Source organism: Hyperolius riggenbachi, chromosome 9, assembly GCF_040937935.1.
Source record: "Hyperolius riggenbachi isolate aHypRig1 chromosome 9, aHypRig1.pri, whole genome shotgun sequence".
Classification (NCBI taxonomy): domain Eukaryota; kingdom Metazoa; phylum Chordata; class Amphibia; order Anura; family Hyperoliidae; genus Hyperolius; species Hyperolius riggenbachi.
In genome coordinates, this window is record NC_090654.1 from 91,783,482 (window position 1) to 91,789,481 (window position 6,000).

A 6,000-nucleotide genomic window follows, 5' to 3' on the forward strand; every position below is an offset into this window, starting at 1 on the left:
CAGAATAGGTAGCCAGGGAATATATGTGCCCGGAATAGGTAGCCAGGGGCTATATGTGCCCAGAATAGGTTAGGTAACCAGGTGCCCCCCGCCCCCCCCCCCCCCCGCAGGAGGAGAACAGTGCAGCAGAGAGAGAGCTGGGAGCAGCGGTGGAGAAGGGGGGCAATCTCCCCCCCTTCCCTCACCTTAGGGTGCTCTCTCTCCCCCGCTGTCTCCTCCAATATGATGTGCAGGCTGGCGGGTGGCTGCGGGCGGAACTTACCTCTGTGTCGCAGGCGCCGGAAGTTCGGGTCCCGCAGCCGCTGAGATTCGACTCACAAAAGATCCGGATCAAAGATTCGAATCATTCATGAGCCGGACAACACTATTCAGACTGATTAGTGTTGTCCGGCTCATGAATGATTCGGATCTTTGATCCGGATCTTTTTTGAGTCGAATCTCAGTGGCTGCGGGACCCGAACTTCCGGCGCTGGAGCGACACAGAGGTAAGTTCCGCCTGCAGCCACTCGCCAGCCTGCACATCATCCTAGAGGAGACAGCGGGGGAGAGAGAGCACCCTAAGGTGAGGGAAGGGGGGGGGGATTGCCCCCCTTCTCCACCGCTGCTCCCAGCTCTCTCTCTGCTGCACTGTTCTCCTCCTGCGCTGCGGGGGGGCTCTAAACCGGACAACTTAATTGTCCGGTTTAGCATGCCTTTTTGCACCGGACACAGCGCACAAAAACCGGACTGTCCGGTGTAAAACCGGACACCTGGCAACCCTAGCTATGCTGGCTGTTAGTGCCACGGCCCGGGGGTCATTTGCTGGCAATTTTCTCCTGCGCTCTAACATCTCTAGGACAGACAACTGAACCGTAGGATCGCACACCGAAGGACAGTTGGTTGTTGTTGTCGTGGTCGTTGAAGACTGGGAAACGTCAAGAGGACTGTTGCGGAAACTGACATCGTCGTCTACTACGGATGTTTGTGTACCACGTAATGGCTGGGCTGCTGCTGAGGAGGGTCTGGTGACAACGGAGGCAGTGTTGCTGGGGGCTGGAAGCGAGACGCTACCCTGGCCTTGCATGTTTGACCACAGAGTGCTATGTTTGGCTACCATGTGGCGGCGCATGCTGGTGGTGGAGAGGTTGTTGATATTTTTCCCCCTGCTCAGTCGGGTCCTGAACACCTTGCAAATCACCATGGTAACATCCTCCCTGCAGTCGGCGAAGAAAGCCCATACTTTTGAGCTCCTGCTTTGCTGGCGAGTTTCTTTCGTGCCTCTTTGGCATCTCACTTCTACAGCTATGCCTGTTGTGTCCGAAATACCCCGCCCCCGCCTACTTTGTGGCACACGGCGAACTCTTGCAGCAGTGGGTTCTGCAGCAGACTCATCTGTACTGCTGCTATCCCGACAGCGAGGTTGTACTCGATAATCCGGGTCTGTGTCCACATCGTCCAAAACCTCCTCTTCCATCTCCTCATCTGTGACTGTGTGTGTGTGCAGTGAGCTTCCCAGACTAGAGCTTCCCAGAACACCCTCTGCGCACCTCACTCCCATGTCTTCAAGATGTTCTTGGTGGACCTCCTGCAATTCAAATTCCTGCGCACATTGCTCAGGGATTTGGGTGTGTTCGTCCTCGCCTTGCGTTTCAGTGCGTGGTGCATTTACCTCGCACAATGGTTGTGAATCCGGGCACAACACTTCTGGCTGTTCCATTGTTTGTGGGGGTAGGAGTGGGAATAGCTCCTCCGAAGAGGCCATTGTGTCCGGAAATAATTGTTCGGACTGGTTATTCGGCCATTGTGTGCATGGTGTAGCTGCTGGTTGTGTCACCGTTGTGCCCACTGGCTCCTTGTAACTGGCAGAGGACCTCGTGCGTGACAACAAGGATGTGCTGGTGCTGCTGCTGCTTAACCAGCTGCTGGACGCTTGAGAGGTCATCCAATTCATTATCCATTCATGCTCTTGTGGATCAGTGAGGGTTGTTTGTCTGGCACACATAGGTGGTATTGAGTGGATTTTCTTAGGTGCTCCACTGCGGCCTCTACGTGAACCGTCAGGGGAAACACCTCTTCCTTTGCCCCTCCCTCTTTCACTGGATTTCTTCATTATGGTTGTACTGATCCCAGCAGTACACGCACACTGACTGGCAGTACAGTGGCAATAGACAATGCTATATAGTATGTTATAAACTGGTGATGGACGGAAGTACTACTGATCCCAGCAGTACAGTGGCAATAGAAGACAATGCTATATACTATGTTATACACTGGTGATGGACGGAAGTACTACTGATCCCAGCAGTACAAGCTGACTTGCAGTACAGTGGCAATAGAAGACAGTGCTATATACTATATTATACACTGGTGATGGACGGAAGTACTACTGATCCCAGCAGTACAGTGGCAATAGAAGACAATGCTATATACTATGTTATACACTGGTCATGGACGGAAGTACTACTGATCCCAGCAGTACAAGCTGACTGGCAGTACAGTGGCAATAGAAGACAGTGCTAAATACTATGTTATACACTGGTGATGGACGGAAGTACTACTGATTCCAGCAGTACAGTGGCAATAGAAGACAGTGCTATATACTATGTTATACACTGGTGATGGACGGAAGTACTACTGATCCCAGCAGTACAGTGGCAATAGAAGACAATGCTATATACTATGTTATACACTGGTGATGGACGGAAGTACTACTGATCCCAGCAGTACAAGCTGACTGGCAGTACAGTGGCAATAGAAGACAATGCTATATACTATGTCATACACTGGCGATGGACGGAAGTACTACTGATCCCAGCAGTACAGTGGCAATAGAAGACAGTGCTATATACTATGTTATACACTGGTGATGGACGGAAGTACTACTGATTCCAGCAGTACAGTGGCAATAGAAGACAATGCTATATACTATGTTATACACTGGTGATGGACGGAAGTACTACTGATTCCAGCAGTACAGTGGCAATAGAAGACAATGCTATATACTATGTTATACACTGGTGATGGACGGAAGTACTACTGATCCCAGCAGTACAAGCTGACTTGCAGTACAGTGGCAATAGAAGACAGTGCTATATACTATATTATACACTGGTGATGGACGGAAGTACTACTGATCCGAGCAGTACAGTGGCAATAGAAGACAATGCTATATACTATGTTATACACTGGTGATGGACGGAAGTACTACTGATCCCAGCAGTACAAGCTGACTGGCAGTACAGTGGCAATAGAAGACAGTGCTAAATACTATGTTATACACTGGTGATGGACGGAAGTACTACTGATTCCAGCAGTACAGTGGCAATAGAAGACAGTGCTATATACTATGTTATACACTGGTGATGGACGGAAGTACTACTGATCCCAGCAGTACAGTGGCAATAGAAGACAATGCTATATACTATGTTATACACTGGTGATGGACAGAAGTACTACTGATCCCAGCAGTACAAGCTGACTGGCAGTACAGTGGCAATAGAAGACAATGCTATATACTATGTCATACACTTGCGATGGACGGAAGTACTACTGATCCCAGCAGTACAGTGGCAATAGAAGACAGTGCTATATACTATGTTATACACTGGTGATGGACGGAAGTACTACTGATTCCAGCAGTACAGTGGCAATAGAAGACAATGCTATATACTATGTTATACACTGGTGATGGACGGAAGTACTACTGATTCCAGCAGTACAGTGGCAATAGAAGACAATGCTATATACTATGTTATACACTGGTGATGGACGGAAGTACTACTGATCCCAGCAGTACAAGCTGACTGGCAGTACAGTGGCAATAGAAGACAATGCTATATACTATGTTATACACTGGTGATGGACGGAAGTACTACTGATCCCAGCAGTACAGTGGCAATAGAAGACAGTGCTATATACTATGTTATACACTGGTGATGGACGGAAGTACTACTGATTCCAGCAGTACAGTGGCAAAAGAAGACAGTGCTATATACTATGTTATACACTAGTGATGGACGGAAGTACTACTGATCCCAGCAGTACAGTGGCAATAGAAGACAATGCTATATACTATGTTATACACTGGTGATGGACGGAAGTACTACTGATCCCAGCAGTACAAGCTGACTGGCAGTACAGTGGCAATAGAAGACAATGCTATATACTATGTTATACACTGGTGATGGACGGAAGTACTACTGATCCCAGCAGTACAGTGGCAATAGAAGACAGTGCTATATACTATGTTATACACTGGTGGTGGACGGAAGTACTACTGATTCCAGCAGTACAGTGGCAAAAGAAGACAGTGCTATATACTATATTATACACTGGTGATGGACGAATGTGCTACTGATCCCAGCAGTACACGCTGACCGGCAGTACAGTGGCAAGAAGACAATGCTATATACTATGCTATATACTGGTGATGGACGGAAGTACTACTGATCTCAGCAGTAAACGCACGCTGAGCTGACTGGCACCACAGTGCAGTGGCAAATATAGTATAGGAGGCTGGGGGGCCCTGGCTAGCCTAGCTGGTGAGAGAGAGTCTAACCTGCCTGCCTACCCAAAGCTAAACCCAAACACAAGTGGCGGAGAAATGACGCGGTTCGGGTATTTATTTACCCGAACCACGTGACCCGCTCGGCCAATCGCAGTGCGAGCCGCGTGTTCATGCCCGAACCACGTGACCCGCTCGGCCAATCACAGCGCGAACCAAACGTTCGGGGAACGTTCGGCCATGCGCTGTCAGGCCGAACATACGTTCGACCGCATGGCCGAACACATGGCCGAACACCACGAGGTGTCCGGCGAACCCCGAATCGAACTCGAACAGCCCGAAATCCGGGCGAACCCGAACAGTGGCGAACACTGTTCGCCCAACACTAGTAATGGACTATGGAAAATGACAGCTAGGGGAAGATGAGTAGTGACAGGAAATAGACAATGACAAGTGACAGCTAGGGGAATATGAGTAGTGGCAGGTAATGGACTATGGAAAGTGACAGCTAGGGGAAGATGAGTAGTGACAGGTAATGGACTATGGAAAGTGACAGCTAGGGGAAGATGAGTAGTGACAGGTAATGGACTATGGAAAGTGACAGCTAGGGGAAGATGAGTAGTGACAGGTAATGGACTATGGAAAGTGACAGCTAGGGGAAGATGAGTAGTGACAGGTAATGGACTATGGAAAGTGACAGCTAGGGGAAGATGAGTAGTGACAGGTAATGGACAATGACAAGTGACAGCTAGGGGAATATGAGTAGTGGCAGGTAATGGAATATAGCAAGCGACAGCTAGGGGAATATGAGTAGTGACAGGTAATGGACAATGACAAGTGACAGCTAGGGGAAGATGAGTAGTGACAGATAATGGACAATGACAAGCGACAGCTAGGGGAAGATGAGTAGTGACAGGTAATGGAATATAGCAAGCGACAGCTAGGGGAAGATGAGTAGTGACAGATAATGGACAATGACAAGCGACAGCTAGGGGAAGATGAGTAGTGACAGGTAATGGAATATAGCAAGTGACAGCTAGGGGAAGATGAGTAGTGACAGATAATGGACAATGACAAGCGACAGCTAGGGGAAGATGAGTAGTGGCAGGTAATGGAATATAGCAAGCGACAGCTAGGGGAAGATGAGTAGTGACAGGTAATGGACTATGACAAGTGACAGCTAGGGGAAGATGAGTAGTGACAGATAATGGACAATGACAAGCGACAGCTAGGGGAAGATGAGTAGTGGCAGGTAATGGAATATAGCAAGCGACAGCTAGGGGAATATGAGTAGTGACAGGCTGTGGACAATGACAAGCCATAGCTAGCGGGAGATAGGTAGGGACAAGAAGCGGATGATATGCAACACTTACTGGATGAAAAGATGCGAGAGGGCAGATGATAGAAAGAGACACAGTAGTCACAGACAATAGACAGCTTGGGCTTTACCCAATCCTTAATGGTAGTGAACAGACCAGCAGACATTCCATACTGATGAGTGGGAGATATGAAAGTGA